Source organism: Macaca fascicularis, chromosome 2 (genome assembly GCF_037993035.2).
Source record: "Macaca fascicularis isolate 582-1 chromosome 2, T2T-MFA8v1.1".
Lineage (NCBI taxonomy): Eukaryota > Metazoa > Chordata > Mammalia > Primates > Cercopithecidae > Macaca > Macaca fascicularis.
Window position 1 is genome coordinate 78,363,547 of NC_088376.1, and position 26,759 is coordinate 78,390,305.

At 37.6% G+C, this 26,759-nt stretch overlaps 1 long non-coding RNA gene across 1 annotated transcript in view; it reads right to left on the minus strand.

Moving 5' to 3' along the window:
• Positions 1–268: 268 nt before the first annotated feature.
• The window catches only part of LOC135969510 (uncharacterized), a 37,359-nt gene continuing 10,868 nt past the window's right edge, over positions 269–26,759 (minus strand). The window contains exons 2-3 of the long non-coding RNA XR_010584772.1: positions 20,529–20,674; positions 269–393 (exon numbers count right to left, since the gene is read on the minus strand). This is a non-coding gene — a long non-coding RNA (uncharacterized lncRNA). The remainder of the gene's footprint in view (positions 394–20,528; positions 20,675–26,759) is intronic.

Sequence of the window (26,759 nt, forward strand, 5' to 3'; positions counted from 1 at the left end):
GGGAGGAAAACTGAGGATAATAGTTTATTAATTTCCTGATGGTATTTAATGGGAGACTCATTAGCCATGAGGAAGTTTGTCTCTTTCCAGATAGTGGCATGGGCATAGAGGACTAGGAAAGCATACTTAGAATCAGTATAAATGCTGTTTTTCCTCTGCTTAATTTGAGCACCCTCATGAGGGTAATTAGTTTGGCTACTTGAGCACTTGTGTCCCAGAAGAGAGATGTGCTGTGTTAGTCCATTTTCATGCTGCTGATAAAGACATACCCAAGACTGGGAAGAAAAAGACATTTAACTGGACTTACAGTTCCACATGGCTGGGGAGGCCTCAGAATCATGGCAGGAGGTGAAAGGCACTTCTTACATCGTGGCAGCAAGAAAAATAAGGAAACTAAGGAAAAATGAGGAAGAAAAACAGAAACTCCTGATAAACTCATCAGGTCTTGTGAGATTTATTCACTACCATGAGAATAGCATGGGAAAGACAAGCCCCCATGATTCAATTACCTCTCCCTGGATCCCTCCCACAACATGTGGGAATTCTGGGAGATGCAATTCAAGTTGACATTTTGGTGGGGACACAGCCAAACCACATCATGTGCTTTCAACAATATCATTCAGGGTACTATTACATATCTTGCTTTATGGGTCCCTTGTTTAACAAAAGAACTTCCATCCGTGAAGACAATCCAGTCTGGGTTCTCTAAGGGGGTTTCTTTGAGGTCCTCCCTAGCCTCATAAGTTTTTACTGCTATTTATTCACAGTCATGTTCAAGATCCCCAGCTTCCCCTGGGAGGAAGGTGGCTGGATTTAAGGAGACCCAGATTGTTAACTGGACTACAGAGCTCTCTGATAGCACACATGATACCTGATATCTGTTAACCGGAGAATTCCTGTAGAAGACAGTAGTTCTGCCACATTATACAGCTGTATAAATGGTTAAGTTATTCACCATGGTTAACTTAGTAGCCTCTGGTACCAGCAAGGCTACCACTGCAACTGCCCAGAGATAGGCAGGCTACCCCTTGCCTACCAAATCAAGCTCCTTACTTAGGGAGGCTACAGGCTTCTGAGATGGACCCTGGGACTGTGTTAGAAATCCCAGTGCCCTTCTCTTTATTTCTGACATGTAAAAGTTAACCTTTTCTCTATGGGGAGACTACAGGCCTGTGTTAGAACTTCCAGTGCTACTCCCTTTCTTTCTGACACATAAAGATTGAATGTTTTCTCTAAGGGGATACTAAAGGCTGGTGCTTCAAGCAAGGCTTGTTTTAGTTGACCAAAGGCTTTTCTAGCCTCTGGTTTCCAAATTAGAGGTAAGTTTTAGGTGTCCTAGTCTCCTTTATTGGGTTATATAAGGGATGAACTATTTCACCATACTAAGGAATCCATAGTATGTAGAATGCTATAATGCCTAAGAATCCCCTCAGTTGCTTGAGGGCTTTGGGGAGGGAAAAGGAAGAGATGGGTTTAATCTTTTCTTCGCCCATCACCCTAGTCCCCTCTGACAAGACCAGGCCTGGGTACTTCACTGAAGTCTGATGAAGCTTAACTTTAGATTTTGAAACCTTATATCCTCTGTTAGTCAGAAAATTCAGAACTTTCTGACCTCTTGAGAAATTTTCTCAGCTGGGGCAAACAGGAGAATGTCATCTACATATTGTAAAACTTTAACCCAAGGATAAAGGAACTGGGAGAGAACTCTTGACAATGCCTGCCTAAAGAAGTGGAGTCTGTCTTGGAATCCCTGAGTTAACATTGTCCAGTTTAACTGGGTGGTTTTGTTAGAGGGACCCTCAAATACAAACAAATACTGGGAGTCATGGTGTAATGATATGGAGAAGGAGGCATCTTTTAAGTCCAGGACTGTGAGCCATTTGCTTCCCTCTGGTATTTGAGCTAGCACAGTATAGGGATGTAGAACCACCAGGTGGATTGGAACCACAGCCTCATTAAAAAGGTGGAGGTCCTGAACTAGTCTCCATTTCCTTTTGGATTTTTGTACCCCCCAGTACTGGGGTATTACAAGAGCTGTTGCAGAGTTTAAGGAGGCCTTGCATCTTCAAGTTATCAATGATGGGGGATCCAGACCATTGTGGTGGTTGTAGATTAGTCAATCTTCTCTTCCCTTGAATTGCCCAAACTTTTGGGTTAATATAGGTCTCCACTAGGGGAAGACAAAGAGTTTGCCCTTGGACTATCAGGATGGTGGTCCCGCTATGGGCCAGAATATCCCTGCTCAACAGAGGAGTTGGGCTTTCAGGACTAATTAGAAATGGATAGATGAACAAAAGGTCTCCCCACCTACAACTAAGGGGCTGGGGAAAATATTGTATTAAAGACGTTCCTGAGATTCTCCTCACGGTTGTGCTAAGGAGAAGAAGGAACTGGATGAAGAGGAGAACCAAGAGACAAGCCCCAGTGTCCAAAAGAAGGTTCACTTTCATCCCTTTGATTTCCAGAATTACTCAGGCCTTCTGGATAGTAATGGTGGTCTGGACCATCAGAGCTGGGGAGAGGAGCCCCAGAACCCAACAGTTCTACTGCTGGACCATGTGGGAGACTTGTTCTGGAGCCAGTGGCCAGAGTTCCTAGGGACAGTCCATCTTCCATTGATCCCCGTTGTGGATTAAACAGGGTCAAGGTTGCTTCCTCCTCTGCCTGGGAAATCCTTAAAATGCCCTGGCTAGCCTCATCTGTAGCAATTAGCAGGTACACCTTAGGAATTCTGGGGTTTGTGGGCTTGCCTAGTGGCCATCAAAGCCTCTGTCTCTCCTGTGCATCCTCTTTCTCTCCTGGGCCTCCCTATCTCTATGATAAAAGATCTGGGTGGCCAATTTCAGAAGGTTCTCTAAAGTAATATCTGGTCCCAGGGCCTGTTTCTGCAGTTCCCTCCTGATACCAGGGCTGCCTAAGTAATAAACTTAACCTTTAGGAACAGTTGTCCCTTGACTGAATCAGGAAATAGAGAGGCATGCTTTACCAAGGCCTTTCTTAGCCTTTCCTAGAAGGCAGTGGGATTCTCATCTAATCCCTGGTCTATAATGGAAGATTGGTATATTTGAGAGGCTTAGTCATAGTCCTGCATAGGCCTTCTATTATGCACTCCTGAAAGTGTCTCCCCTTCCATTCTCCCAACTTGTCACTGGGATCCCATCCATGGTTATGCATTGACACTGACTCTGTTCCAGATGGATAAAATTCAGTCCTTTCCTTGATGCTATATGTGATACAAAGCTCAGCCCCACATCTCTCTGCTTGCAGAGCAGCCTACTTCTCAAGGTTCCACAGGGTCTGATTCAAAAGTAACATAATGTCTCTCCTGGATAGTTCAAATACTTGGGTTAAATTCTGGAAAGTCTCTATCTATCAGTCAGGATCATCTGAAAACTTGCCAAGATCTCCCTTACATTTCACTTAAGTCCTATAGAGAGAAGTGAACCTGGACCTTACTGGGGCCAAATTCACCAGGCATCTTTTGGAGGGCAAGAGTGACACTGGGGCTTGTCTAGAAAAAGGATTTCTGGGAGACAGCAAGCAAGAAAAGGAAGCTGGATAGGGAGGATGGAGTGGACCCAGAGGAGCAGGGCTGGAGGGAGCTGGCTCTCCTGCTGGGGGTGCCTCTGGAATTAGTTTCTTTAGTTTCCTGGGATGTTCCCTTGCATCTTCTCCTGAAATTGCAAACAGGAGGGCTGGATCAATCCTACACTATTGGCAAAGGTCTGGATTATCCTTCAAGGTAAAGAAAGTCAGCATATACGGGACCTCAGACCACTTGTCCTCATGTTTACAGAAAAAGTCCAACTGCAGGATGGTATTGAAATGAAAGGTTCTTTCTTGAGGCCAAGCCAGTCCTGCCTGCAAATCATAATTTGGTCAAGCCTTTATGCAGAGGTCTATGAGGTGTTTTTCCTCCAGAGTCTGAGGTTCAAAGCAGTCCCAGTGATTCACGATACACTCCAGAGGATTATAAGCTGCGGGTGGAAAAGATAGCTGGTTGCCCATTCTGAAAGGGAAATAGATATCCCTCATTCCCCTTCCTTCTTTCAATGATAACTCATGGTATGATGAAGATATAGTGGGCATTCCTTCTTTCTCTTTTATCTTTTTATCCCTAAGTCCTGGTGACCTTGGCAGGTGCCACCTATGAGTGCCAATGCGGCTTGCACCCATGAAGCAGGGAGGGCCTAGAGAGTAGGAATTCTCCACACTAACATATGCCTCCATACCTCCTACTGTTGACAACTTTTCAGCTCCCTGGGCCTCATCTATGCCATGGAACATGGCATCCTTCCATGAAACAGAGATTTAATTGGCAGGAATTGGTCCTGTGCATTTACACTATGCCTATTGATTGTATGGTTTTGGATCCCTCATATCTGTTTTTGTTTGTTTGGTTGGTTGTTTTGTTGTTGTTTTATGGTTTTTTTTTTTTTTCCCACCCCTAGAGCTTCAACTCAAAGTTTAGAATTGAGTTTGGGATAAAATGGTGTCCCAGGGGTGCACAGATTCATTTAGATTAAGTCCCAGATGGGCCTTGCCAAGGGAAGAATGTATTGCTCTGTTGCTCTGTGGAAATAGGTTTCTTTAATCACTGTTTCCCTCCCCAAGTTGAAACCCAGGGGAGTAAAAGCTCTGTGAGCAAGTGGTGGGAGGGAGCAGTGAGCAGGAGACACTAGTCAACTGGCTGCATCTGGGGCCTTGGTCTCCGAGATTGCCCTGGGGCTCAGGCAGTGTGTGCAGCTTACTCCTGCCCCACTGGGCCATTAGGTGCCATGCATATGTGTGGCGAACATGCCCAAAGGCCCTAGAAAGGAGAGGGGGACAGAGAGAGGAACCACTCTGTGCCTGCCTGTCTCATGCACATACCTGCAGTCATTGGGGTGGGGTTCATGGACACACTTCTAGGAACAAATGGAAATCACATTGTTCTGAATTGCACCTCTGACAGCGGGGCCAAATGTACATTCTGCCTAGTATCATTGCCTCAGTATGTAGCAAAAACCTTATCATTATAAAAGAAGAGATGGGAGCCATTTTGAACCATGAAAAAAGAAAGATACCATATGAAAATCTGGGGTTTTGGCCAACGCTTTGACAGGCAGTCAGGGACCAACAAGGTTCAGCCTTGGGGCCTTCTGGCAACACCAAGGAGTGGAGTGGGCAAGATGCCATCAGTTGTCCCAGGACTTTTTCCTATTCTCACGAAATGGATAATCCTCTGTGAAGGGAAACAGAGTCAACTTTCAGCCAAAAGAAAGAGGGATATGGCAGGGTCTTGGAAAAGAGAAGATCTAACAGTTCCACATTTTAACTCACCCTTCTGATGTAACCTGGAGGAGCCCCCAGATGAAATGAGAGTGTTCCCTTAACCCTTTCAGGGGACATGTGAAAGAGTGGCTCACTTACTCATCCTGCAGCTCTCAAACCGCTTGCAGGAGGGGGAGCATGCAGGTGAGTGGGTGCAAAGGATGGGATGAGTGCTTCTGGGCACTGGCAGGAGTAGAACAACACAAGGCCCCATGGCAGCTTCTAGGGTTTGCCCATGACCCCCAGAGCCCTAGAGGCCATATGTTACAGTGGAATAATTTAGCTTTACTGTCTTGGATTGCTTAAGTGTTAAACAGCTCAGTGGAGGTCAGGTTCCAGGAGGAATGAGGTCATGCACACAAATTGGAGGTTGGTGAATGTGGAGGATTTTATTAAGCAGTGGAAATGGCTCTCAGAGAGATGGGGAGCTGGAAAGGGGATAGAGTGGGAAGGTGGTCTTCCCCTGGAATTTGGCCATCTCTGGCTGAACTCTCTGACTAGTCTCCCAAGTCCAGCTGCTTCTCCTCTCAACATTCATACACTTCTTCACTTCTTGCCTTCTCTGTCACACTGCTCTGCTGCTCTGCTGCTCTGCGTGGGGAAATTGGGGGTTTTAATGGCTATGGGAGTGGGGACAAGGTGGGCCAGGGTGGTTTTGGAAAGGGCAACATTCAAGTGGGAAAATAGGAAAGTACGTTCTCACTTCTGGCCGTGGACCCAGGCTTGAGGGTAAAGCCCTCACCAGAGACCCTGATCTTTTCTAACTAGTATTTCTTTGCCTCCTGTCTGTATCATCATCGTGATGCAAACTAAGTTTTACAGATTTACAGAATAGATGTTTAATTCAAACACAGCAGACACATTATTTCTCTTATATGTTGTTTGAATTAATCATCCCATATGAGTCTATAATGGTACCTCTCTAGCTATCACTCCTTTTCTCTTCTTACATTCAAAGTCAGAATTCCTAAAAGAGTAATCCCTAATCACTGCATCCACTTCTTTATGTATTTTTCATTAATTCTGCAACCTCTTATAGCCTGATTTCAGCTTCTTTCTCTAAAAGCAGTAAATGCCTGTTAATTACATCAATGATCATTTATTTAACACTCCTGATTACATAACCCTAAAAATCTATAAATTACCTGCCCTCTGTAATGGATATTGTGCCATATGCCTCCAAATTTATTTCGCCCACATCTCCATTAGATAGGACTTGTTTGGTTGGAGAAATGATTCATGCTCCAGGTATCGTCCCTATTAAATCTGAGACAACCCAAGAATCATTCTCAGTAATACCATGACATAATAAGAAACATATATTTGTTCTAAGTCCATTTCTGTCACACAGCTCGTAAAACCTTGGGCATCTCCAATGTGATGTGTCTTTTTGTGTACTAATAAGATAATTGATGGCTGGGAGCCCCTGGATATCCTCAGGATAGAGGTTAGCTGCCAAGGGAACCAAGCTTATGATTAGAGGGTTGGACTTTTAGCCCTGGCCCCTTACCTCTGGGGAGAATAGGCTGAAGGTTGAGTTGATCACCAATGGCCAATAATTTAATCAATCATGCCTACAGAATGAAGCTTCCAAAACAAACCAAAAGAACAAGGTTTGGACAGCTTCTGGGTTACTGAAGACATTGACAGGGGCACGTGTAAAGAAGGCATGGAAGCTCCAAACTCCTTCCTCATTCTAGCCCTATGTATCTTTTCATATGGCTATTCTGTTGTATCATTTAAAATATCCTTTGCAATTAATTGGCAATACTAAGTAAAGAGTTCTCTTGAGTTCTGTGAACTGAGCTGCTCTAAAAAATTATTGAACCTTGGGAATGTGGTCATGGGAACCTCAGGTTTGCAGCCAAGTAAGACAAAAGTTGTGGGTAGCCCTGAAACCTACTACTTGTGATTGAAGTTCAAAGAGAGAGTCAGTCTTGTGAGAGATATATACAGATATCAGATAGAACTGTATTCCTTGAACCTAGGAGGCAGAGGTTGCAGTGAGCTGAGATTGCACCATTGGACTCCAGCCTGGGCAACACCACCAAAACTCTGTCTCCAAAAAAAAAAAAAAAAGTAGAGTTATTTGAACTAAAGATAGGGATATGAAGAATATCCTTAAATTCCTCACTGCTCAAGACACAGCTGGAGGAGCTGGAGGAACAGGCAAGAGGTTTTCAGAAGCCCGTCCAAGGTCTAATTAGTTTTGCATTTACTCTGGTGGTGCTGTGGGCTAAAAAAGAGCATTCATTCATGTAAAGACATATTAACTCTTGAACAGAGAAAAACCAAGCCATCTTTTGCTTAGATTACTTCAACAGCCTCCAAAAATGGTTTCTTGCCTGTACTCTTGACATTTTATTACCGTTTTCCCACAGAGCAGCTAGAGTGTTATATTTCAATTTTAAATCATTAGATATTATTACTCTTTCTACTTAAAATTCTCCAATGGCTTTCCATTTTACTTAATACCCTATTGACCATCCTTGCATGTCCTTTACTGTGCCACTACCTTCGGCCTCTTTTCTTGCCACACTCCTAACTTGCTAGTCTTCCCAAAATTTATCCAGAGCCAAAATCTTTCCCACAGCACGGACTTTGCATATGCTATTTTCATTATCTGGAATGCTCTCCACACCCTTCTACTGGCTAATCTCCCTTCAGATCTCAGCTTAAATAGAAGTTACTCTGAAAAACCTTTTCCTGAACTCTGTTTCTAAGTATGAATTCACCCATTTTACTCTCACATAGAACTTCAAGATTTGTTTTCTAGCATTTATAAAAATCTGTAATTGTATTTATTTAGTTATCACTTTACTTCCCATTAAACAGAACATAAGTCTCAGTAACTATTTATAAAATGAATTAATAATTCAATTTAAAATACCCTTGAATTTGGCAGGCTTTTGTTCTTTAAATTGGGTATTCTTATTTTCTAGATTTTCTATTGAACTACTGAATTCACCAAAAGCCAGGGTCAATTGGTATCGATATACACCTCCCCATCTTCTTTCCCTTTCCTTCTTTCCTGTGGTTATCTAGTGTCACCACAACAAGGCTAAAGGATTTGGGAAGACTTTCTAAGAAAAAAAGTGATTAAGGCCACATTCAAATTTCAACTTACCTCATCAACAAAATAATGTCCTAATAGGCATTATTTAGTACTTGTAAAACCAAATAAGTGTAATGGTATACCCTTAGTAAAAACACCAGAAATTCATCAAAGAGATGTAAGCACCTTGCTAAAAGAAGAAATGAAGATGAGGAATTGGGCATTTCCTCTCTGGAGCAATAAGTGGTAGCTACTTAGAAGAAATGGGTACTAGAGATAGACGGTAGAATACAGATATTCCGGCCAAACGAAACAGTCCAAAGAAAAGTGAAAGGGTTGTTTGTTACCAGCAGGTTATGTTTTGGAACGCAGAAAATAGGCAAAGAGTAGCCTATTTTACATCTTACATAAAAGAAAAGTTATATTCAGAAACAAATCCTTACAATCGTGTTTCCATATAATTATTTACCAATTAAGCATTAAATGAACTAAAAGCTTTTCTCATTTTTTGTTGATGTTTCTTAAAATTAACTGATTAGATGACTGGTAAAGGTGTCACTACTTAGGATCATACCCTACAAATAAGTTAGAATGCCTCAGTCCAATCTGTCTGCTCTATTTGGGTGTTATGGAGAAGTCATTCATTATATCCTCAAGTCTATTCTCTTGAAAGACACACTTGGCCCAGTATAATGGCTCCTTAACACACTCCAGATTAACCCTGAAGAAATGAATTGGGTTTCCCCAAGACTCCTCTGTCTCATTGCTTACCCTGAATGAAGTATGATGGAATGTAAAGCACCACAATGCCTCTTGATTCTCCCTTTGCTAATATGGCATATACATTCTCATGGCTCTGTGCCACAGTGTTAGAGGAAGAGCTTTGATATTCTAGGGTTCTCAAGACTATGCCAGCTCTTTGAATTTTGTTGAATTGTTACTCAACTTCAAAAAGATAGTTTGTTATATGATTATGAGTTAAATTATTATCACCATTGCCACCCTGTTTATCCTTTCATAGATTTTAAAAAGTAAGTCATCCTTTCTATGAGAAGTCAAAGCAGCACAGGGAAAATGAAGCTCACTGGAGCCATTTGAACAATGACTGTAAAAATAACATCTGCTCCTTGTTTTCATGCTAAATGTATTTTTTAATTCACTGCAGGGGACACCATTGGCAACAGTCAGTGTAATTTATCTAAATCTTTAATACTGCACATTTTATTCAGGAACAGAAATATATTTGCTTTCTAAAGAGCCTCAAGAGTAAATGTTAGGGTATTCTTTTTAATATTGTAGGATTATGAGCAGGTATTGAAGCAATTCATTGTGAATGTGTAACTATCCATCATTGCCATCATTAAATGAAATTTTCTTCTGCCATATAAAAAGGGCTTATATGTGTGTGAGGGATGTCTGTGGGTATGAACGTATATATGTACATATGGACATTAGTTGGTTGTAATATATAAGAAACATTAAAGACACTTATGTAAAAGGAACCATTTAAAAATCTAAAATTCAACAAATACATGGGATATAAAGTTTGAATGTGAAACAATGATTCATTTTATACTGAACTCATGCAAAAGAAGTCTACTCACATTTTTCTTAGTTTAGTGAAGCTTACCAATAGAAGAGGGAGAGTTTTCAGAGATGTTTCTATTTCACTAGAATTTTAGCTTTTTTTAAGTTTCTCAAGCCCCTCTATTCAACTATTTTATGTGATTTTTTTCCAACACAAAATCTCCTAAAGGAAGCCTTTCTCTTTGCAGTGACATGAACATTAACGTCAAATCTAAATGACTCATTTTCTCTTGTTCTACAATGTTTATTTTGCTTTCCACTATCACTAAACTCTACATATCTTCTGTTATTCAGTTCATGAATCAAATGACTCATTTGTTTCTTCATTGACGCAAACAATGTACATTAAGTAATTACTATATTCCAGGTGTTGAGACTTGAAGAATATAAACTTTTCTTGGAAGTGAAGCATAATAAACAGAAAGAACTATTAATAGTAAAATTAAGCTACAAAAGCATAAGGAAGAAAGGCTGTCTGGAGAAGGCAAATAGTGTGACAAGAATGACTGGAATGGAACTTTCAAATTAGTTATGCGAGGATTAGAAGCACATGTTTGTTATTTTTAATTTGTGATCTTTTTTTGGTTAATTTCCCTGTTGTTAATCCTATACATTTGAAAACTCACATTGTTCTGATTAGTATTACAATAAGTGTAATTCTATAAAATATTAAAAACTACAGGTAAGCAAAAAGAAAAATGGCAAAAATCAACCAAGGAAAGCTATTGTTAACACTTTGTAGAAGGTATTATTTTCCATGCATATACTTGTGTATATGTACATACCTAGTTGTTTTACAAACACAATGTCCTATTTTCCAAACTTTTAAAACCTGCATTTTAAAATTTAACATTTTGTACTTATATATATATAAACATAGTTTATAATATGATTAAGTAGTCTTTTATATCTGGTCATTGTATTAGTCTGTTTTCACACTGCTATGAAGATACTACCTGAGACTGGGTAATTTATATAGGAAAGAGGTTTAATTGATTCACAGTTCTGCATGGCTGGGAAGGCTTCAGGAAATATCCATTATGGCAGAAGGCACAAGGGAAGCAAGGCGTGTCTTACATGGTGACAGTAGAGAGTGAGTGAATGAAGGGGGAAAGGCCAAACACTTTTAAAACCATCATGCTCCTGTGAGAACTCACTCACTATCATGAGAACAGAATGAGGGAAACAGTCCACATGATACAAATACCTCCCACCAGGTCTCTACCCTGTCATGTGGGGATTACAATTCAAGATGAGATTTGGGTGGGGACATAGAGCCAAACCATATCATTCCACCTTTGGCCCCTCCCAAATCTCACATCTTTCTCACAGTTCAAAACCAATCATGCCTTCTCAACAATCCCCCAAAGTCTTAACTCATTGCAGCATTAATTCAAAAGTCCAAGTCCAAAGTCTCATATGAGACAAGACAAGTCACTTCTTCAGCCTATGAGCCTGTAAAATTAAAGGCAAGTTAGTTACTTCCAACATACAGTGGGGGTACAGGCATGCATAAATGTTTATATTCCAAATGGGAGAAATTGGCCAAAATGAAGGAGCTATAGAACCAATGCAAGTCCAAAACACAGCAAAGCAGTAATTAAATCTTAAAGTCCCCAAACCTCTTTTGACTCCATGTCTCATATCCAGTGCACTCTGATGTAAGGGGTGGGCTCACACAGGCTTGGGCAGCTCTGCCCCTATAGCTATGCAGGATACAGTACCAGCCATTGCTTTCACTAACTGGCATTGAGTGCCTGTGGCTTTTACAGGTGTATGGTGTAAACTGTTGGTGGATCTACCTTTCTGGCATCTGGAGGACAGTGGCCCTCTTCTCACAGTTCAACTAGGCAGTGCCCCAGTGGGGTCTCTGTGTGGAAGCTCCAACTCTAACATTTCTCTTCCTCACTGCCTTAGCAGAGGTTCTCCATGAGGGCTCTCCACTCCTGCAGTGGACTTCTGCCTGGACATCCAGGCATTTCCATGCATCCTTTGAAATCTAGGTACAGGTCCCCAAACCTCAATTCTTGCCTTCTGCAAATCTTCAGGTCCAACACTATGTGGAAGCTACCAGAGCTTGGGACTTTCACCCTTTGAAGCAACGATCAGAGCTATACCTTGGCCCATTTTAGCCATGGCTGGAGCTAAGCAGCTGGGATGCAAGGCATTAAATCTCCAAAGCTGTGCAGAGCAGTGGGGCCCTCGGCCCCCAAACCATTTTTCTTCTTAGACCTCAGGGCCTATGATGGGAGGGATACTGTAAAGCTCTCTGACATGCCCTGGAGACATTTTCCCCATTATCTTGGCTATTAACATTCAGCTCCTCATTACTTACGCAAATTTCTGCAACCAGCTTGAATTTCTCCAAAGAAAATGGGTTTTTCTTTTCTACCACATGTTCAGGCTGCAAATTTTCCAGACCATTATGCTCTGCTTCCCTTTTAAACCATAAGCTGCAATTTCAAACCATCTCTTTATTAATGCATATAACTGAACACTTTCAGAATTAGCCAGGTCGCCTCTTGAATGCTTTGCTGCTTAGAAAGTTCTTCTGCCAGATACCCTAAATCGTCTCTCCTCTCTCAAGTTCAAAGTTCTATAGATTTCTAGAGTAGAGGCAAAATGCCACCAGTCACTTTGTTAAAGCATAGCATGAGTTACCTTTACTTCAGTTCACAAGAGGTTCCTCGTCTCCATCTGAGACCACCTGAGCCTAGATTCCACTGTCCATATCACTATCAGCATGTTGGTCAAAACCATTCAACAAATCTCTAGGAAGTTCCAAACTTCCCCACATCTTCCTGTCTTCTTCTGAGTCCTCCAAACTCTTTGGATCTCTGCCTGTTACCCACTTCCACAGTTGCTTACATATTTTCAGATTATCTTTATAGCAGTACCCCACTCTGCTGGTACCAATTCTATGTTAGATCATTTTCACATTGCTATAAAGATACTACCTGAGACTGGCTAATTTGCAAAGGAAAGAGGTTTAATTGACTCACAGTTTCCCATGGCTGGGGAAGCCTCAAGAAACTTACAGTCATGACAGAAGGTGAAGGGGAAGTAAGGCACGTCTTACAAGGTAGAAGCAGAGAGACAGCAAGCAAAGGGGAAACCACCAAACACTTTTAAAACCATCAGCTCTTAAGATAACTCACTCAAAATCACAAAAAAAGGGGAAATCATTCCCATGATCCAATGACTTCCTACCTGGTCCCTCCCCTGACACATAGGGATTACAATTTGAGATGACATTTGGGTGTGGATGCAGAGTCAAACCATATTAGCCATGTTACCTTTTGAGAAATTGATATTTTAAAGTAGTGTGTCCAATTCCCCCTTAAAAATAATATATGACACAAATATTTATGCACAAATAATGTATAACTGAAAGAGGTATAATACCTAATAATATCAATTCTTGAATGGCTACATAAACCCCATGATTGCCCAATACCATTCTTAGTGATTGCTCAATATTCTGTGGGCACACACACATATGTATATATGTTCATACACATATACTGTACTTGACTTTTATGAGGCCACATATTTGTATACTTTATATATGCATATGTGTGCATATATATTTATCTATACATATCTATATATATCCATATATATCTTTGTGTATGTATGTACATATTGTACTTTATTTTACTAGGCTACATATTTGCATACTTAACATACTGTCACATTTTGCTAAACTACCACAATACATACTGGAAAATCCAATCTTGAGCAATTTTGTCATTGTGTAAACATCATAGATTGTACTTACATTATATCTAGAAGGTATAGCCTAATACACACCTAGGCTATATGATATATTGCTCTTGGGTTACAAATCTGTAACAGCATATTGCTGTACTGAATACTGCAAATCAGCAGTCTCAAACTCTTTTGGTACCAGGGACAGGTTTCATGGAAGACAATTTTTTCCATGGACCAGGGTGGGGGAATGGTTTCATGATAATTGAAGTACATTACATGTTTCTATTATTATTACATTGTAATATATAATAATTATATGACTCACTATAATGTAGAATCAGTGGAAGCCCTCAGCTTGTTTTCCTGCAACTAGATGGTCTCATCTGGGGGTGATGGGAGTCAGTGACAGATATCAGGCATTAGATTCTCATAAGGAGAACCCAACCTAGATTCCTCACATGTGCAGTTCACAATAAAATTTGCATTTCTGTGACAGTCTAATGCTGTCAGCGATCTGACAGGAGGCAGAACTCAGACAGTAATGTGAGCAATGGGGAGTGGCTATAAATACAGATGAAGCTTCCCTTGCTCTGCTGCCACTCACTTCCTGCTGTACCACCAAGCTCCTAACAAGCCATGGATCATGGAATGGTCCATGGCCTCCCAGTCGGGGACCTCTGCTGTAGGAAATTGTAACACAACAGTATCTGTGTACCTAAATACATCTAAACATTACAAAGGTACAGTAAGGCTGGCTCACACCTGTAATCCCGGAACTTTGGGAGGCCGAGGCAGGCAGATCACTTGAGGTCTAGACTACCCTGGCCAACACAATGAAACCCCATTTCTACTAAAAATACAAAAATTAGCCAGGCATGGTAGCATGTGCCTGTAATCCCAGCTATTTGGGAGGTTAAGGCAGGAGAATCACTTGAACCTAGGAGGCAGAAGTTGCAGTGAGCCGAGATTACACCACTGCACTCCAGCCTGGGTGATGCAGCAAGAGTCCATCTAAGCCCTAAACATGAATGCAGTCTGCAGCACTGGGAGGTGCCCTGGGTGAGTCAGGGAGTGAGTGGCGAGTGAATGTGAAGGCCTAGAATATTACTGTATAGTACTGTAAACTTTATATTAGGATACACTAAATTTAGAAAAAGCGTATTATTTCTTCAATAATAAAGTATCCTTAGCTTTTTTTACTTTTTAACTTTTACATTTTTTTAACTTTTTGACTTTTCTGTAACAACAATTAGACTAAAACACAAACATAATAAACAGCTGTGTGAAAATGTTTTCTTTCTCTAAATAAACTTCTTCTATTTTTTTTTTATTTTTAACTTTTTATCCTTTTATTTTGTTAAAACAACCAAGACACAAACACACATATTAGCCTAGGCCTACACAGGGTCGAGAACATCAGTATCTGTCTCTTCCACCTCCACAGCCTGTCCCATCGGAAGGACCTCAAGGGCAATCACACACATGCAGCTGTCATCTCCTATTATAGTGATTCCTTCTTCTGGAATATCTCCTGAAAACCTGCCTGAGGCTCTTTTAGTGTTAACTTTTCTTTATAAGTAGAAGGAATACACTGTAAAATAATGATAAAAAGCATAGTATATTAAATACATAAACTGGCAACACAGTCATGTATTATCATTATTGACTATTATGTATTCTACATAATTGCATGTGCTGTACTTTTATATGATTGGCAGCACAGTTGGTTTGTTTACACCAGTATTATCACAGACACATGAGTGATGAATTTTGTTATGACAATATAATGGTTATGAGGTCACAAGGCAATAGAAATGTTTTGCCTCCATCATAATCTTATGGAACCATCATCGTATACACAGTTCATCACGATCACAATGTTTTTATGTGGTGCATGACTGTATACATATATACATATGTGTGTGTGATTTTGTATGTGTGTATATATACACACTTGAGTATTTCCAGGCTACATATTTTTGCAGCATTTCATAGATATGCATTTTAACCATCATCAAGGATTGTAATCAATATTCAGTAAATAATATTTATTCTTACTATAACAGTGTTGGAATAAATTCTTACAAGTACAATTTCTGAATGAAGAGTATATAAAGATTTACAGCAAAGTTTCCCCCCAGTGGTGTACTACTGTTAAGTTTTTAGTAGATTTTTAAAAATATATTAGCAGTGTTGCACATGGCAAGAAGGGAACATGGTAAAGATGTTTTATGTATTCATATATTTAGAGAGCCTAATATAAAATTAAGATAAACAGATGAAGAAAAAACCCTTTTGTCTTCTCTTCATTATTCCTCTACATGAAAAGTCTTCATTGCCTTTGATTTATGGATAGATTTCTGGAGTTCAGGGAATCTCTTGAAATTGACTACGGAACTATATGCACAGTCTTGTGGACTGGGAAAGGTAGAGGGAAAATGATAGAGAGAAAAACTTTTATCTACATTACAGGTTAAAAAGAAAATTCAATTTAATGTCTTCTGAGTGGCATTAATTTCATGCCGGTAATATAGGAAACTGAAAAAGTCCAATTTTATGTACACCTGTGATATAGTCGCCTAGAGATCTCCTGTATTGTTTGTTTTGCTTTGTATTGTGTTTAACCATAATCCATTGAACAAGTTTATTATTATAGTTTATTTGCTTAATGTTTTCAGTTTATTAAGGCTCCTCTTTAGAGACAAATGGTACCCTCATCCTAAATTCACTTACTTATTCAACTAATATTCATTGTGTACACACCACGTCAGGCATTATACTAGGAATTCTGAAAGTTCTCATATTTTTAAGTGGGACATTTCTCTGGATGCATTGCCTTAACATTTTCCAACCATTGTTTTTATATATATTTTCATTTTGAAAAATATTTCCTTATACTGAAATATTCACTTCATTCTATTTATATTTTTTACCTGACTAGCTCTTTACCATGATATTTATGTTATCTATGGTAGCTATCATGAGCAGTGAAGGATGATGGTTCTTTTTTAAAGTTTTATTTTAGGTTCAAGGATCCATGTGTAAGAGTGTTATATATGTAAAATGCATGTCACTGGGGCTTGTTGTACAGATTATTTCATCACCAAGGTAATAAGCACAGAACTTGCTGGGTATATTTTTGAATCATCTCCCTCCTCCCACCTTCCACCTCAAGAAGGTTCCAGTTTCTGTTGTTTCCCTCTTTGCGTGCATGTATGACCATTATTTAGCTTCCACTTATGCTTTTTATAAACATACAAAACAGAAAAGGGTCTGTTCAGTTCCTTTGCCCATTTGTAATAGTCATATTACATTTTATTTGACGATGGCATGTAATATTTTGCTAATATGATTACTAAGTTAAGTTGGAAAAGTTAAATTTTTACAAGATCATGTGTTCAAAATAATCCTCAAAAGAAATAAAATGTTAGTATAGGTGGTATTCAAAGAGAGTTGCAATAGAAAATTCAATATACAGAAAAAAAAGATTGGGACATTCATTTATATGGGAGTTTTATTTTCTCTGTAAACTATATATTGTACATATATATGCATATATAGGCCTATATATGTACATATATATAAACATATATATATGTTTATAAGTACATTCATCACATGAAAGAATTCCCTGAACTCAGAGGTTTAGTAAGGAATTGTTTTTTTTTTTTTTTTTTATAAAGAAAAGAGATTTATTTGGCTCATGGTTCTGTGGTAAAAGAAGCATGGTGTCAGCATCTATCTCCAGTGAGAGCCGTAGGAAGTTTTCAATCATGGTAGAAGGGATAATGGAGCAAGCATCATATGGTGAGAAAGAAGGAAAAAAGAGAGAACAAATGGTACCCTCATACTAAAAAGTACCAGGCTCTTTTTAACAATCAAATCTCTAAAGAACTAATACAGTGATATTGCCCACTGGGAGGACGAGGACGACCCCAAGACATTCATGAGGGATCCACCACCACAATCCAAACACCTCCCACCTCTTTGGACATTTTTAAAAATCATTTTACTTGTTCTTTTTGCTATTAAGTTGTAGGAGCTCCTTACATATTTTGAAAATTAATTCCTTACCATATATAGTGATGTACCACATATGATGTTTTGTTAAACAATGAACTACATACATGATGGTGGTCCCGTATGTTTATAATACTATATGTTTTACTATGCCTTTTTATGTTTGGACACATTTAGATACACAGCTACTTACTATGGTATAACAATTGCCTACAGTATCCAGTACAGTAAAATGCTGTACAGGTTTAGAGCCTTGGAGCAAAAGGATATACCATATAGTCTAGATGTGTAGTAGACTATGACTGCCTTGGTTTCTGTAAGTACACTCTATGATGTTGGCACAATGATGAGATCACCAAGGGATGAATTTCTCAGAATCTGTTCTTGTTTTTAAGTGATACATGGCTATATGTAGTTTTGCAAATATTTTCTGCCTTTCTGTAGATTGCCTTTTCCATTCTGATTGTTTCTTTTGCGAAACAGAAGGTTTTGTTTTTTTAGTTTGATTTAATCCCACTTCTTTGTTTTGCTTTATTGCCTGTGCTTTGGGTATCATATCCAAGAAACCACTGGCAACATTAACGTCAAGAAGCTTTTCTTTTTTTTTCTCTCTCTCTCTCTCTAGGAGTTTTATAATTTCAGCTTCTTACATTCAAGTTTTTAATCCATTTTGAGTTCATCTTTTCTGTATTGTTAAATATGAGGGTCCAATTTGATCATTTCACTTGTGGATACCAAGTTTTTTCACCATGATTTGTTGAATAAACTCTTCTATCCCCATCATGTATTTGTGGCACCCTTGTCAAAGATCAATCGAATATATATGTGTGTAGGATTTTTTTTTCTGGGCTCTCTGTTCTGTTCCATTGGTCTATATATCTGTCTTTAAACCAATATAATACAGTTTTTATTACTGTAGGTTTATAATATAATTTGAAATTAGAAACTATGATGCCTGCAGCTTTGTTTTTTCTCAAGGTTGTTTTGGTTAGTCTAATTTGGCTTCTGTGGTTTTACACAAAATTTAGGATTGTTGTAAAAATATCCATCAACACATCAAGGGAGAAAGGAAATGGTGGATTATACATACCATAAAATATTACTCAGCCATAATAAATAAGAAAACTTTTCTAATTGTGACAACATGGATGAATGGATGAACCTGGAGGACATTATGGTAAGCGAAATAAGCCAGTCACAGAAGGACAAATACTGCACATTTCCACTTATATTAGTTATATGTGTAGTAGTAAAACTCATAATAGTAGAGCATACAATAGTGGTCTCTAAGAGCTGTGGGGGTGGAGGAAATAGGGAGTTGTTCAATGAGTATAAAGTTTCAGTTTTGCTATATGAATAAGTTGTAGATATCTGCTGTACAACATAGTGCATGTGTAACAGTACTGCTTAGATAACAATATGGAATTGTGCAGATCAAAATTTGCCACAAAGGTAGACTCATGTACATTGTTCTTATCACGAAAAGTAGGGAGGGGTCACAAAAAAACTTTGGAAGGTGTTGGATATGTGTATTACCTTGACTGTGGTGATATACTACAGATGTTTACATGTATCCAAACTCATCAAATTATATAAATTAAATATGTGCAGTTCTTTGTTTGTTAATCATATCCAATAAGTCTGTTAATAAATAAAGAAAATAAGCAAGAAAATAGCCTCAGATGGTGCTAAGTTAAAAATGATATTCATAAATATCAATTTGTTCTAAAATCAATTTATGGTAAATATATAAAAATAATAAAGTATTATATTGTCTGTATAATTTATCTACAGAAATTTATAAAAGTAACTGAACCATCTCTTCTTTTCAGGAGCTATGCTAAGGAGTCTGCCTTCAGACTGCCTTTAAGAGTATCCATCACACCTATGCACAACTGTCTTGGACCATAGAGTCATTACTACACCATGCAATATAGACTTGGAACTCCTCCTTCAGGCTTTCTTGATCATCTGCTCATCAGCTTTAGTAACCCTCATTTACTAGTTCTCTCGTTGATCCTGTCACAATGCTGTAAATTATATAGTTTATTTTCCCTCTTTATTAAGCAATCTGATTTGGAAATAATCTATCTTGAGTCACTGTAAAACATTTTAAAATATTTTCTTACTGGCTTCATGAATAGATATTGTATATTCTCATTTGTTGTTCAGTTTTCAAGGTACCATTCATCAGAGCTATTCTCTGCTAAGTTCTGCTTGTCTTTCAGTCACTTTTCCCCCTGTAAGTAGTTTCTCCCTTCTTGGGAAATATAGATCAAATAATTCATTAAGTTTTTATCAAGATGCTTTGCCTCTAAATATCCAAGGTCAACAATATGCAATTTTAGGCTAGATACTTTTTGCACTTTGGCTTCTGCATCTATAAACTAATAATAAGATGTGCCTACTATAGTTAATGTGTTAAAAGCATATATTATAGGTTCCTGTTACATGGTATAAGCTTAAACAATGTTGGTTCCCTTTTGTTCTGATTTATTTAGATATTATTTTATATCAGATAATGGAAATGATGTAATGCAATGGTATGTTGGTCAAGGATAGGTTGATGTTTCTGTGACCATTTTCTCTAATAATTCAGCCTCTCTGAATGAAGAAAACTTTATTACCTAGGAAGATGGCTTAATTGCCTCTAGCATAAAAATAGAAAACAAGGTGGCTGGGTGTGATGGCTCATGCCTATAATCCCAACACTTTGGGAGGCTGAGGCAGGAGGATCACTTGAGGTCAGGAATAGGGGACCAGCCTGAATAACATAGCAAGACCCCATCTCTACACACACACACACACACACACACACACACACACACACACAAATTACCCAAGGATGGTGGTGCACAACTGTAGTCCTGGTTACTTGGGAGGTTGAGGCAGGAGGATTGCTTGAGTCCTGGAGTTTAAGGCTGCAGTGAGCTATTATCATGCCACTGAATTCCAGTCCAGCCTGGGTGACAGATATGACACTGTCTGAAAAAAAAAAAGAAATATAGGAATATAAACTGTAATAAGAAAATTTACTTTCCATATGAGAACTTTTCCTTGAGTGAGATTTATTCATGATTTGCTTCCTGGAATTACTGGTGTCTCTTCCAGTGACTTTTTCACCAAAAATAGACTCCACTAATATTTATATTTACCTTTTGCTACTTCAGGGTCTTCTGTGATTTTGGCCATGGTTCCTGGCATGTATGCTCTTATTTGTGATATTCACCTATGGTTGAGGTCAATGACAAAATCTCTGCCTCAATGAAAACAGAAGATTGACCCCAATAACTACTCCAGTCAAACAATACATCAAAAGTAACATTTTAAAAATTCAGTTAGAGCCTGTCGTTTTATTCAGTCTAGATTGGGCAACTGTTACGCTTGCACTTGTTACACTGGAAACAGTAGTATTTATTATATTTATACCTCAGATATCCTTCCACCCATTGCTAACTCATGATTTAAAAAATAGTATGACTATAGTCCAGGTGAATTCTGTGTATGTTTCTCTTTCTGCTTTATGAAGAAAGAGATTTGAAGAATAGCCTCTCTTTGGGCTGACAGAAGCAGAGTCTTGGCCCTCACCAAAGATACCACTTTTGTCCTTTATATTATACCCTTATTTTAGAAGGCTAAATGAAGTTTTTCTTTTTTTCCATTTCAAAATGCCCCATAAAGGAGAAATAAACCCTTATTTTTGAAGTAAGGGTTAGAGTTCCATCTCCTGACTAAGAAGAGAATCTGAGCCACAAAGTTAAATGTAAAAAGAAGGCAAATTTTTAATCTTCAGCTGTAGCACTTAGGTCGATACCTCCAGACCCTTGTGGGGGAACAAATAACTGATTTCTAAATGAATGAGGAAAAAGAGAGCATTGACTTCCCAGGATTTACTCTGTTCTCTATTTAAAAGACACAATTATACTTTTTCTATTTTCTTTTCTTTTAGCATAAGCTAGACTGATTAATATAAAACTCACATATTTATGATGAATAGAAACCCTCAAATAACATTGAAACTGGATTAAATGCACCTCCCTTTTCAACTCAGCTGCTAAGAATCTCAGAGCCATATTGAATGGCCTCAAATTGCAATTTTAGTTACTATTTCAAATGGAAATAATATGTGATATAGAAAAGAAAAAAATGTAATATGACAGTTTAAACATTTAATTAATTTATTTAAAATGTGAATTTTATTTCTTCTCTGATATGTTTATGTTGGGTTCCAAAATTGAAGATAATGTAAAATAAAGCAATTAGCAATGTAGCCAGAACAGAGACCAACTAAAACTTTATTATTATTATTATTATTATTATTATTATTATTATTATTGAGATGGGGTCTTGCTATGTTGCTCAGACTGGAGTGTAGTGGCTATTCATATGTTTGGCCATAGTGATAAAGTTTAAATTCTAAATTGAGATTTCCAGGCACTAAAACCTTCCCCTACTACCTTCCCGTTTCTCATTCTACATGACAAATTCTTAGAAATACGTTTTTTAAAAAATTCAGATATTTGGAGTGGTTTCAACAAACCCCACATTAGGTAGATAAGTTTAAGAAGGAAAAAAATAGATAAAGATAGGATTAAGAAAGCTCAAACTAATGGCTTCCTTAAACTAAAACCATATACCTCTATGAAAAATGTTGGTCACATACACAGATAGCCCTCAATTAAGAGGCATTGAAGACACGCAATCAGCAAAATAGAGCTGGACTGGTCAGAGAGATGGTAGAAGTTACAGGAGGATGAAAAGAGAGAACAAAATGAGCAACATATAATAGAGATGCCATATGGGATGAAGGACAATAAAAAAAGATAAGCAGCAGTGACAGGGAAGAGAACAATTTGAGATGCACAATTATACAATACCAGGAAATAAACTGCTGCTGGTAGAAAGAGAATCTAGGTCAAGGCCTTATATTGGTACTTATAATTGTACTTGATACTTGTGCTTCAGTATTCTTTAGGCATTTTTTACCTGTGGTATAAAATACCAGGGCTTTCACGAATCAGCCTCAGCTTTACTGATCTTACTTTATATTGCTTATGTTAGAGCCCCAGAGCAAGAAGGTTTTTCTTTTTCAAATATTGTACCTACTGAAAATCAAGAAGTGTGGAATACTAAACAAATGACTCTAACTTCCAGCTCCATATCAGAAATGAAGACTCCATCAACACGGGTTCACTGGGGGAGCTGAGGATAATCCATGCTCTCTAACGTCACTCTAAGCCTGTTAAAGTTATTTGGGCAAAATTAGACACACATACTTTTTTTTCAGTCTTAGTTTGTTTTGTTTTAATCAGCATAATGCCCAAAGGAAAAAAATGTGAAAAGTGACAAAATTAGAGATAATGAGGATACCTAGAATAAAACAGGTTTCTTTGTAATGCAAAATTTTAGAAAATACTGTTTTATGTGTCAGTAAGATACAATTTTCAGTGTAAAGGATAACTCTGTAGAAACTAGAAATTACCAAAATTTTCAAAACAAAAAATTTAAATTTGAATAAAATCCAATGTTAAAAGAAAATCTTTAGGTAAGTTAAATTTAGCAAAGTTTATTTGAGCAAAGAAATGATTCATGAAATGGCCAGCACCCTGAACCACTAAAAGTTCAGACAACTCCACCCAGCAATGTAGGTAGGTAATATTTTAAGACAAAGAAAAGTGACATACCGTAAGAGCCTGATTGGTTACAGCTCTACCGTTCCCTTATTTAGACACATATGAGAAGTTTGCAGCCTGTGGTTAGCTGAATCTCAGCTACCGTGATTGGCCAACACTCAGCTACTTGTTACAAGAACACTTAACACCTCAGCTAAGTTGCAGTCTGTTTACGTGTTGTTATGTTATAGTTTGCTATGTACAGAGGCTATTTTTGACCTAATTTAATGCCAGTAACAAGGAAGAAAATTGAGAAAATCATTAAAGGATTATTCTATAAAACTTGTTCTGTGTTTAGATGGTATTATCCATAAATGCTCCCAAATAAAGAGTTACAGATACTGCATGAGTTTTCAAGAACCCAAATGTCCATCAGTGACAGACTGGATTAAGAAAATGTGGCACATATACACCAGGGAATACTATGCAGCCATAAAAAAGGATGAGTTCATGTCCTTTGTAGGGACATGGATGCAACTGGAAACCATCATTCTCAGCAAACTATCGCAAGAACAGAAAACCAAACAATGCATGCTCTCACTCACAGGTGGGAATTGAACAATGAGATCACTTGGACACAGGAAGGGGAACATCACACACTGGGGCCTATTGGGGGGAGTGGGGAGGGATAGCATTAGGAGATACACCTAATGTAAATGATGAGTTGATGGGTGCAGCACACCAACATGGCGCATGTATACATATGTAACAAACCTGCACGTTGTGCACATGTACCCTAGAACTTAAAGTATAATAATAATAAAGAAAAAACAAAAAGAAATAGCTCAAAACCTATTCTATTCTGCTCATATAGTACACACAATAGATTATAAGAACTAACAGTTGTAGCACAGAAAAGTAAGTTACAGACAGGATAATTTTAGGCACAAAATATGAAACTCAAAAATTAGAAAACAACAATGGGTATGAAGTTTCAGTTATACAAGATAAGTGGGATATAGAAATCTGCTGTATAACATTGTACCTATATGTAACAATACTATTCAGTCTACTTAAACATTTGCTGAAAGTAAAGCTCATGTTAAGTATTCTTACCACAACAGAAAAAAAGAGGAAAGCAGCATTCAATAGTGCATTTTAAAAGTCGCTATTATTATGCAGCTTTTATGTGATGAATAAAAGTATAAAGAAAATGTTAGTAAATTTAATACTATAACTCATCACATCAAATAGTATTACAAATATATTAACAACAACAAAAAAATGTGACCAGTTGAAAGACAGCAAGGAATCATTTAACCGATTTTAATATTATTGCTGAAAAATAATGTTAATTAAAATTTGGAGAAAACATCTGTTATTCTTAACTTTTTTCCTACCCATTAATTTGTGATACCTTCTTTATTACTTATTATTACATATCAGAAATTATATTTTGGTGATAAAGACTTTTTTCTCATTAATTTGTCCTTTCTTAAGATATTGTTATAGACGCATGTAGTATACACATTTGGAAAAAGTGATTATTTGTTTTATAGGCATTTCATATAATTGGAAGTATAATTTTTATTATAATGATTTAGGAAAAATATCCTAAGTTTTTTATTTGCTTCTTTCTTAAAACAATATCTTTTGGAGAGTTTGAGGGGTATGTGTGTGTGTGTGTGTGTGTGTGAACAACATTGAATAAAATTATGTATTTAAAAATTCCTACAATTAATTTCGGTGTACTAAATATTTCTTTCTAGCAATATAGTATTGCATAGTATTAAAACTATTTTTAGACCTTAAAACGGTTTGGTATTTGATTTTCTATTAGTTACACTTTTTTTATTTCTAGATATTTTATATGTTTTTCCTATTAGTTCCATTTATTTGACATAGCATTTTAAAAAATTGGAATAAAATTTTCTACTGAATAGGTTTTAAATATCCATATTTCGTCTGGCCCTTTTACATTCTAATTTGCTTTTAATTCACATTAAAATATTATGATTTCATTTTTTAAATCATCCACTAATCTGGAGTTTTTTGGTGTATAGTGAGAGATCTAAACTGATTTGCTAAAAATCTAATTTGCTATCAGTTATCCCACTATTTTTATGTATAAATATATATTATATATAATATACTATTTACATATATATTGATGTAAACTGGAAAGTAAATATAACAAAACAGAATGGATGACTGTCTTAATCAAGAAGGTATTACAATGAAATAACCACAGTTCATAAATAAAACATTTCAAATATACAATACAAAAAGAGAATGACTAAATTATTGTAGCTGAACTAGACAGGAGAGAGTTGTCTATAAAAGTAGGGTAGTCAAAGACAGCATCAATGGGGTCAGCTGCTCAGGTTTGCCAGTCATTGAACAAGAGACTGATGATCAAAGAAGAATACAGTTTATCAATTTATTAAACAAATAAGGCTAGTGAAATAATCAGAAATACATAAATGGCTACATTTTACATTAAAAGTGATACAAAATATCGACTTCCATTGTGATTATGATGGAATAGTTTGTACTCAGCTAGCATTCCTAAAAAGAAAAAGCAAAAAAGTCATTAAAAATTTACAAATTTTGTTGGAATGCATTAAAAATTGATAAAGCAAGTATCGCTTAAGATGAAGCTTAGTGAGATGATCTCCATTTTTTGCCTCTTCTTTCCTCTCCGGACAATGGTTAATTATTGGAAGATAGCAGGAGATAAGAGCTAGACAACAAGTTTCTACTAAGATTAGAAAAGATTACAGAGCTATCAGTATCAGTAACTCAAACAGCCAGAAAGAAAAAAGAAAGAAAAAGAAAGAAGATAGAAAGAGAGAGAGAGAGGAAGGAAGGAAGGAAGGAAGGAAGGAAGGAAGGAAGGAAGGAAGGAAGGAAGGAAGGAAGGAAGGAAGGAAGGAAGGAAGGAAGGGAGGGAAATCTATGGTGCTATGGGAGTCTGGATTTGAAGTGATAAAATCCAGAGAGAAAACAGACTTAGAGAAGTCAGCTCAACTTTGGGCATTGGTTCTTCCCACAAGGCATTTATGGAATAAGATGCACAAGACAGGAGGATAAAAAGGGGCAAGGTAACTAAAAATCATTGCACAATCATTATGCTGCATTGCTTGGGAATCAAAAGTTATATTTCAGGTCCTAGCAATGAGGGTATATCTTAAGAAACCTCCAACTCTTAGTTTGAAACCTTTGAGAGCTGTAAGCTGGGAGTGGAAAAATTAGAGAATAATCATTACAAAGATGGTCATATATTCTGGCTTTACATCCTCACCCAAATCTCATCTTGAACTGTAGTCCAAATAGTAATCCCCACATGTTGGGGGAGGGAGCTCACGGGAGGTGATTAGATGATGAGGGTGGTTGCCCCATGCTGTTCTCATGATAATGAGTGAGTTCTCATGAGATCTAATGGTTTTATAAGGTGC